This window comes from Ischnura elegans, chromosome 7 (genome assembly GCF_921293095.1).
Source record: "Ischnura elegans chromosome 7, ioIscEleg1.1, whole genome shotgun sequence".
In the NCBI taxonomy this organism is placed as follows: Eukaryota; Metazoa; Arthropoda; class Insecta; order Odonata; family Coenagrionidae; genus Ischnura; species Ischnura elegans.
This window is the reverse complement of record NC_060252.1, coordinates 108,065,323-108,075,009: the sequence shown is the minus strand read 5'-3', so window position 1 is coordinate 108,075,009 and position 9,687 is coordinate 108,065,323.

Here is a 9,687-nt window from a genome sequence, read left to right as displayed (position 1 = left end):
CGAATCTAACGATGTAATCTTGATTTCGTGTAACGATAATAGCACAGGCCTTAATGTTTACGCTCGTACCATGTTTTTCAAGTTGTGATGTGGATCCTGAAATATTTTTGTGAGCTAAATCCAAAAATGGCCTTATTTTTTTTCGATCACGTCAGATTATTCTAAAAATCGCAATCTGTCATGCGTTTTTCTTTTAATTGTCATCCATAGAAGGAAATTAAATATATAAGACGCACAATTACATGTGCATTAATATGTAAAAAAGCAACGTAAAATACAAATACGTGTAGTAATTACTACAAATAATCCTTGTAACATTCATCATTGAATATATCAGCAGAATTTATAGTATTATTGAGCTTATTCAAGCAGCTGCTTCCTTACTTTGTGACGAGAGATGAATTTGATATCTCACTCCTCTGTCTCTTCGCAATTAAGCAAATATAGCACACACCTTAGACTTAGGTCCCAATTGTTGTCACAAGTTTCAGTTAGCCTCTAGAAACAGGGAACGTTCAAGCAAGCAGGCAAGGTCAGTTGGCGAGAAAGGAGGAGAGAGTACTTTACTATTCTCCAGTAACTTGACATTTTCTTTCAAAGCTAATGATTTATAGTCTTCGTAATATGAACTCTCCGGAAGACATGATCTGGGCTTGTTGGGTGTTCTCGGAAGCGAGGAAAGCGTCAGAGGAGTTGACTGAAGGCTGCGGAATGAGGGACAGCGAATTTTGAGAGATAGGTACGCTAAGTTGTTGCCATGCTACGGCACTGAGCTTCTCCCTATGTTAGCTCCATCTATTGAGGAATATTCACACTGTGCTTATAGGGGAGGAGTGAGACACGCTTCTATTACTCTCGTGTATCTTGATACCTTATACCAATTATTTATGGTCTTCGTAACATGAACCCTGCACGAAATATGATCTAGGTGTCTGGGTCTGTTGCGTGGTCTCGGAGAGGAGGAGAGTCAGAGGGGGGCCGAGGGCTGATAGAAGGGAGATGGCGGATTTTTTTTAATGTGCTACGTAGTGACTAACGTTCGACACGAGTACCAATAAAAAAAGAGAATTTGTGACCATACAATTTAGATACAAATATGAGGTCAAGAGGCCAGAGTACACACTGTAACGTTTTTTTTATTTTCTCTTCAAACTACACAAATATTTTTATTACGCTTTATAAACAAACTCGGGAGCAAAGACACACCCGCACGCCACAACAATTACAATACAACTTTTAGCTACTAAGTTATACTCCCTCTCGCGCCGTCAACAACAATTGATCCATTTCCCTCTGCTACTCATTATTGCCGGCTTCATTGATTTCTCCCATCAATCGTCACAGCCACATCCAATTCAAAAAACCTCTAAATTAGGTGCTAAAACACAGTATCGTTATTATTGCATTGTTAATTATCTCGGCTCGGTGATGGATCTCAAGAATAATCATCCAAATATATCCAATTTAATTTCCCATTCGTATTCCGAATCCACTCGTATCTATAATCCAACAAATACCTTCGCTTACTTTTATCAGTTTCATTACAAAATGTGTGCATATCGTATGCAATGCGATTAACTATTTTAGAACATGTCCCAATTAATTTTCAAGTTCAAGCCACGGAAACTGAATTCAACAGTGTTTTGAAGATGGAGAGAACGCATCGTTAAACGCAATGAGCTCATTCGAAGGGTTGTGAACATAACTTCATGGCTCGAACACCTATGAGAATGCTCAGTGATCATCATGACGCAATATCCCGAGAGAGCGTGCCGGGAAATTACCATTTGAGGAGACTGACTAGACGCCACAACACAATAGAGTAAATTTTACCCACCAACGACTCCCAATTTCGCTAGCTCCACTTTCACAAAGAGTGAACAATTCGTGATTGGTATGTGCGTAGCATAATATCATATAGATTCTTCTGAGAAGCTGCATTCCACTATTCTCGAATCATTTGTATCGCTTTTAAATATTCAAAATTAAGGTGCTTATAGGGTAGTTTCCTACATCAAAGAAAACGAAAGGCAGTGATTTTGATTCCTTACCCACCATTAGTGTATTCATAATATACAAATTATTCGGATTTTAGAAATCCCAGTTTAGACAGGTGTTAATGGTCAATTTTAACCGCATTTGTAAAAGACCAGATTGGCGCCCAGGCAATGCCATTCCACGTGACGGGATAGGGACCCGGATGGTATACGAGTAGTCAGGAGTTTTACATCGTCTGAGGTTGCCAATGCCTTAATATTCACCAATTAAAATTGCCTATTGCCGGAAAGTTTCCTTCGTTTGATAAGGTATTAATAATCCTCATTTAAGCCAAGCGCTACCTTCTAGCAGGGTACTCTGCTTCCTGCGAGCAGCCTGCATCGTAGCGGCGCTCATAGCCTCGTACCAAAGTGGCCTCACGCAGCGGCAGCCGTAACCAGAATGACGTCACTCGGGCTTTTCCCAGCATTAATACTTAGCCGTCGCGCTTGTGCGCGCTATAAAATTTTCACTTTTCATTTAACCGCGAAAAATAGATATCGTCATTTTAAAATCTAAAAGTGTGATATACGTACTCCAGGAGTTTCGATTTAGGCATTGAAAATAATAGGAAAACACCCTATTTAAAAAAAAAAACTTCTTCATATTTTTTATGCATCGCAAAAGTTTTCAAGTAACTTTCATACATTCATGTTTACTGTAAATTCCTTAGTTTTCAATTTCGAAGTAAGGTATGGTATGGTATGGTATGGTATTTGAAGGAGGCGACCGACAGCTGAGGTCATTTGCGCCATGAGGGATGGGGTAGGTAAGGAAGGGTGGAGAGAAACCCGGCGTCGGCATTAGCCTGCTCTTAACGAAAGGCGCCAAAGGGGACCACGGATTAACGTCCCATCCGACGGACGGAGTGTTGCGCTTGAAATGGTCTCCACACAACATTCTAGCAGGGATCGGGCAGCCTCTGAAAATTCTCTGCCTCCCCCGGGATTTGAACCCGAGCCCACCGGGTGGGAAGCCAACACACTAGCCACCACACCAACCCGATTCCCTTCGAAGTAAGAATGTGACTTTTTATCCAATAGGTTTTTTTTACAGTAAGCCTCTAGCCATAGTTGTCTGTGGCATCTACACAGATTTCCTTCAAATGACAAAGCCATCACTCGTTGACTTCCCACCTCAACATTATCCATAAACTTTTACTCATATCGTCTGTTATATCCTCACCTTCCATTTTTCTCATCTGAAACGGTTACATTATATCATTTCTCCCATTCTCCATTTTCCGTTATGATACTTTCCTACTTATCCGCACTTACCTTCGTCAAAACATTCCATTCCTCAACATTCTTCCTACCTCCTTCTCCTTCATTTTCGTCATCTAAATTTCATCTGTCATGGATGCTGCCCTATAAGACTCATCAAGGGCTTTGCATTATGAGCACTTCACTGACCTAGCCCACCTCACTGCACTGGAAGACACCAGTCCTAACAGATCGGGTTTTTTCGATGATTTTCCGAGCCTCGTTTGATTTTTCTCTGTTTTCAGGAACGAGGTAGATTTTCTCGCGTTTATTTCAATAGGGCTTTTTACGTGGAACTATCACGTGGAATACCCGTTGCATAGCTCCAATCCTTTGCCCTGTGCGTGGCAATAGGCCCTACCGGGAGCAACTGGAAAGCAAGGTAGTATAGGGCTACCCATGCGGTAAATTATTACCCAGGGGTAACCGAGAATCACTCCCGACAATTGATTATACCGTAATCCTACTTTGGTAACTCTATTGAGTATTTTCATGAAATTAAATAAATCAGTGGAAATATACACTAGGAAAGTGAATTATTTGGTTAGATCTGACCTTATTCTAATGAAATATAATATTGCACATCAATATGTAAATATTTTGATACAAAAATGATCCCCTTTTCATGTGTCGATTTTACCCCATTTATACGTGTTTGACGAAATCGACTTTCTGACTTAAGCTACTCACAAGGGGGGACCACGTACCTTGCTCCGCTTTTTTCAATGCCGTATTTTTTATGGCCTTCGGAATTATGAATACATCTCTGAACTAGTAGTGGCTCCGTTGAATGGGCCTTAGTTTCGCTGTAATTAATTAATTTTCATGCGGTACTTTTTACAGGCCGTATATAATTTCAAAATATCGCACGTCTAGGAAGACGGGACAGGTGGGTAGTGGTAGCGTATCGCACTCCTACCCAGGGGGCCAGGGTTCGAGACTTCGTCATGGAGGAATATTTTGCTGTCTTCATTGTTATCATACATCGCCAAGTTTTTCAATAATTTTAGTTGCAGCAAACATAGACATGAGACATTTTTTTATCATTATAATGGCGTTTAGGTATTTAAGTAGTATCATATCAAATGCGGAGAAATGAAGGCTACACAATGTTTTTATGCTAGAAGTGGCAACTCTAAAATATTTCAGTCCCTGCCTTCTCCCTTTACCCTGCGTAAAATAAGTGTGCCCTTACCTAAACCGAATTTGACTTTGTTTAAAGATGTTTTTTGTACGTAGGACCAAAGGCTTTTAATTTGTTACCCCAGTCATGCTTTATTTCAAAGTCTTTGAAAAAGATTTTGCGAAATGCACATTCTTGGCTTCTCACTAAAGAAAGTGCAGAACAAATATTGTTATAAAATATTAATGTAAACGAGTTATAAATACTACGTTAGTCGTTTTTTCATGTACGCACTTAAGCTTTGTAAGTATAGATTATCAAGGTAACACAAAATAAGCTACATTATGTGTAAAGCATAATGTATTATTATTATTTTGGATGGTAGCCTCAAACAGGTTATCCTTCGCGGCTACCTAAAATTACTCAGTTTTGCTATTGTCATGTAAATTGTGTGTGGAGTAATAAAATTATTTATTATTATTATTATTACACTTGCTACTCACCAAATATCGTACGTCAGTGTTAAAAATGACTTATCTACTGCTGCCATAATCTGGCTACCTGCAAATCTGTGGAATTGAGCAAACTGAGTATCGTATGTCACGCTGAAATCGCAAGTCCTATAATCTGCCCAGGGCCCACCTCCCCACCAATTTCACGCTTTACTCCTCCCGACAAAAACAAGCAAAATATAATGGGAGGTCACGTCACTTGGGGAGTCATTTTTTCCGAAAAAAAAAAGATGAGACGGCCAACTGCTGTCCGGTTGCTGTTCGAGCATTAGGCGTGTTGGCAGAAATTGGATGATGAGCCACTTCCGTGTGAAATAACACCCCCCTCCCATCGCTCGCGATAAAATATCCTCCAATGGAGCGACCGCAGGGCGTCAAGGACGAGGCGGGAACAGGAGCGGTTGGCAATTACTTTTATAAACATAAACCTCGTGAAAATTTTGAGTCGAAATGAGTTGTCGAGATCCTCTGTTGCCTAGCACGAAATATTGAGACGACGTCAGGTGCCAGGAAGGCTTCCGGTAAGGGCGTCAAATTGGAATATAATTTGTTTTCTCCACCTCCCGCGGTGAGGAGGAGAGGGAACAACCATTTAAAGGGCTAGTGCATCAACCGCATTGCAGTTTACAGTGGTTTAAATGCTCCGCCGACACTCACCGCTTAAAAGTATGTGAGCGACTGTCCAGCTGCTAGTTGGCTGCGGCTCTACATGGCCGCGAACTGCAAGTGGGCGCGGGCAAGCTACACCTCCATCACTATATGTCTTATTCCTTATTTGATTTTTGGTCTACAACATAAATATTTAAAATATTATGTGTTTTGTCATATAACTGTGTTAACTACATTTATTGTCATCTACCTCATTACTCTTACCATCATTAGAGATACGTGAAAATCGCACTTTCTTTTTTATTTTATCGCATTTCAATATCAGTTTATCGCATTTTGTAGCGTCTATTTTTTATTTTCATAATGAGGTAGATGACGACAAAATGTAGGGAAACACAGCTATATGACAAAATACAGACTATTTTAAATAATTATGTCGTAGAACAGTAATACATTAAGGAATAAAACATATAGTGGCGGAGGTGTAGCTTGCCCGCGCTCACTTGTAGTACGCGGCCACGTAGAGTCCCAGCCAACTAGCAGCTGGCCAGTAGCTCACATGCATTAAGCGGTGAGTGTTTAAAGAGGAGCATTAAACGCTCGGCACAAAACTTACGAATTTTGCCGTCGAAAAGGCAAATTTGCGTAAAAATATGATAAAAGTCCAGTCATCGCATCTATGTCGCATTGGCGATTTTCACGCATCTCTAATCATTATATTTATCCAAATTCCCATCCCCTACGGCATAAGGACAACCTCGTGTCTACTGAAGAACACTTGTCTAGAAAATTTAAAGGAACTGAAGTCTAATCAAAACCAAAAAGATTGTCTGAATAAAATTTAATTAGGCACCATTACCAATGGTCGCTCCTTGTTAATAATTAGCTATAATTTATGAATACATTTTTTTTATTTTTGTTAACCATCAAAAAAAGTATAAAAAAGATGCTCTATTTGCTAATTGTGTACTTCATATTGTGGTGTTATGAAAGTTGAATTGTGATATTAAGATATTCCATTAGTGGAGTTGTACTAGGATAACATTTTAACACTAATTAAATATTATTGTGCCTCTACCACAATAAAATTTAAATTTTCATTGGAATATATATTGTTTCACTTCCTGAGCATATTAGTGATTTGATGGGTCGATTGAGGTAAATCAAAAAAGGTAGCCAATCCCGACGAAATAAGTGCAATCAGAAATAGAACAAGTAATAATCATTTTTAAATAAACCATATCTGTAGCAGATACGTTAACTTGACTTATCTGATCCTCTTTCTCGTAACACTGCCATGAGTGTCGAGTGTTCGAACTCACTAGAGATTGTAGTCAATAATAATCGTTTCGCATTCAGTGGAGATTGGTCGAAATTAATATAATTTTTTAAACCCGCCATTCTCTTTTCAATGTTTCGCGATAGCAAATTTTCATCGCAAGAGAGCTTTACTATTTCTTTTAGCAAATAGATGGCACAAAAAATTCCATTCGTTCAACTTGAACTTCTAACCATAACCTAAAAAAGAGTTCCTGATGCTTAGAGACTCAAATGAGGGGAGAAGAAATTTTTCCACGATGCATTGCATTCTCTAGCTCTAATTATAATATAATAACAGTTAGCAAAAATATAACTGCGAAACTTTGAAAAGAAGAATTACTGATAAAATTGTATTGATATCGACCTATCACCATAATCATCATGTGTCAGCAATTCGAATACGCTTTAACGCAGCTCTCCACTCAATCCTCTCGGCCAATCTTTTAACGCTAACTTTAATCTTCTGTTTTACATCCTGATATCGACCTATCTCCAAGAAATTCAAGGTGATTAACAGCTTAAAATATCATGAAATATTTCCCCAGTTTAAGCAAGACTCCTGTTTTAGCCTTTCGACGGAACATACGTGCTCCTTATTCGAAATCCTTTAAGACAGGCGGCTTCGCCGTAAGAACTCTCGGACGCCGCCCCTCCCAAAGATTTGAAAAAGGAAAAAATAAATAAATATCCATTCAATTATAACTATGCATCTATTAGCCAAGGTGTTTTTTTTCAATCGCATACATCGAAAGAGTAGGAAAAACACGAAAAAATAGCGAGAGGAGTTCGCATTTGTAGCCTCGGGGCGCTGCGCTGGCCAGAACGTCCCAATCCATCACAATGCAGTTGCATGAAGAGTGGTATTGGTGGGGGCTGCTGGTGCTAAGACGCGTCTAAGCTTGTGCCTTATGGAAGTCTTGGGACGCCGCCCGAGCATGCGCAGAACGACGTATCTCGCCGCCCGGCGGCCGTATAATATTGGTGTTGCAGGGTTGCAGAATACCTTGTTTTGGTGACCCATCGACTTATGTGTAAATTTTTTCAATGTAAATAGCCCTAGTTGTAGTTGAGTTAATCGAGTCAGTGATTGCTAGTGTTTTAGTGTTAGTGATTGTTTCGTGTATTGTAGTCTCTAAATTGCCTAAAAAACTCTCTAAAATACACAAAATATTCAAAAATGTTAACCCCCCGGTGGAGTGTGACCCTCCCAGCATTTGACTCACCATTCGCCACTGCCCTCTACCTCTTCTGGCTCATGCTTTCCAAATTTCACGCTGTATCTTCCATCCTTGTTAAGTTCCGCGATATTGTCTTCAATTACCGGCATCACGAGGAAAAAACACCAGATTTCAATCGAACTGGGACAATGAGAAAGCAAAACGACAGTAAAAGAAAAAAAAACATCATGCTTTCAATCACGCTCTTATAAAAACCCTCAATAATCACGATTGAAATCGTCCAAAGTTCATTGTTCGGGTGGGAAGCCGAGGCCTTATCTAGTTTTCATTTTTCATTCCATTCTCTCAAAATTCACGCCCGGAATATTGGGACGTCAGACGTCACGAGAGAATTCGGCCAAGGCGTCAAATTTGGTTGATAACACGTTTTTTGCGCCCTCGCCGGCGTCGGAGTGTATAAAAAAATAATCTGTGGAGGGTTGGGCGCCCTTTGCGGGGCGCATGCGTGCATCTCCCTTATGCCAAGAGAGCCCCCCCCCCCCTTCACAGATTTCTACCTCCCCCGCCCCCTCCTTGGAAGTGAAATGTGTGTTGTGGGGAGAGAGAGAGAGAGGAACAGATGGGAAGCAGCAGGAGCAGCAGCGGCAGTGGAGGAGAGGAGATCTGGTTTCGATATGGATGGGCCTTGGGTGGGTGCGGGAAGGTGGGGGTGGGTCAGGCAGCGAAGGGCCTCCTAAGATGCCCAACGTTGAGGTGCGCCTAAGCTGTGGGAAGTTGGACTGCTAAGTTAGGGTTCTGTCTCTACAACGTGTGGTGAGAATCTGTGAGAAGAGAAACAAAACGGGGCGTGGTGAAGGACCGCACACTTACTTCTCAAATAGGGTAGTTTCCTCCATCAAAGAAAACGAAATGCATTGATTGCGATTCCTTACCCACCATTAGTGCATTCATAATATACAAATTATTTGGTTTTACGAATCCCAGTTTAGATGAATGGCAACGGTCAATTTTAACCTCATTTGAAAAAAGCCAGATTGGCACCCGTGCGATTCCACTCCACGTAACGTCACAGGGACCTAGTTTCTATACGAGTAGATAGCAGTTTTACACCGTCTGAGATTACCAATGCATGCATGAGGCACAGAGCTCAGGGAAACATGTCTTAATAATCACCTATTAAAACTGCCTATGGTCGGAGTTTCCTTCGCTTGATAAGGTATTAATAATCGTTATTTAAGCCAAGCGCTACCTGCTAAGAGGGTACGCTGCTACCTGCTAGCAGCCTGAATCGTATCAGCGCTCTAGCCTCGCCCCAAGGTCACCTCACACGCCGACAGCTGGGACCAGAAATACGTCACACTGACTTTTCCCATGATTCCTACTTAGCCGTCGCGTTTTCACGCGCTTGAAATTTTCACTTTTCTTTAAATCGCGAAAAATAGATATTGTCATTCGAAAATCTAAGAGCGTGAAATGCGCACTCCAGGAGTAATAATCTTTCGATTTAGGCAAAAAAAAAAAATAATAGGAAACCACCCTATGGGGACGTACGCTCAAGACTAAATCTCAATGAATGAAAAGAATATTGTAGGGAAAGAAAGTTACAAAGACAATGAAGTCTTTTTCAATCAGCTATTTTCTAAAAG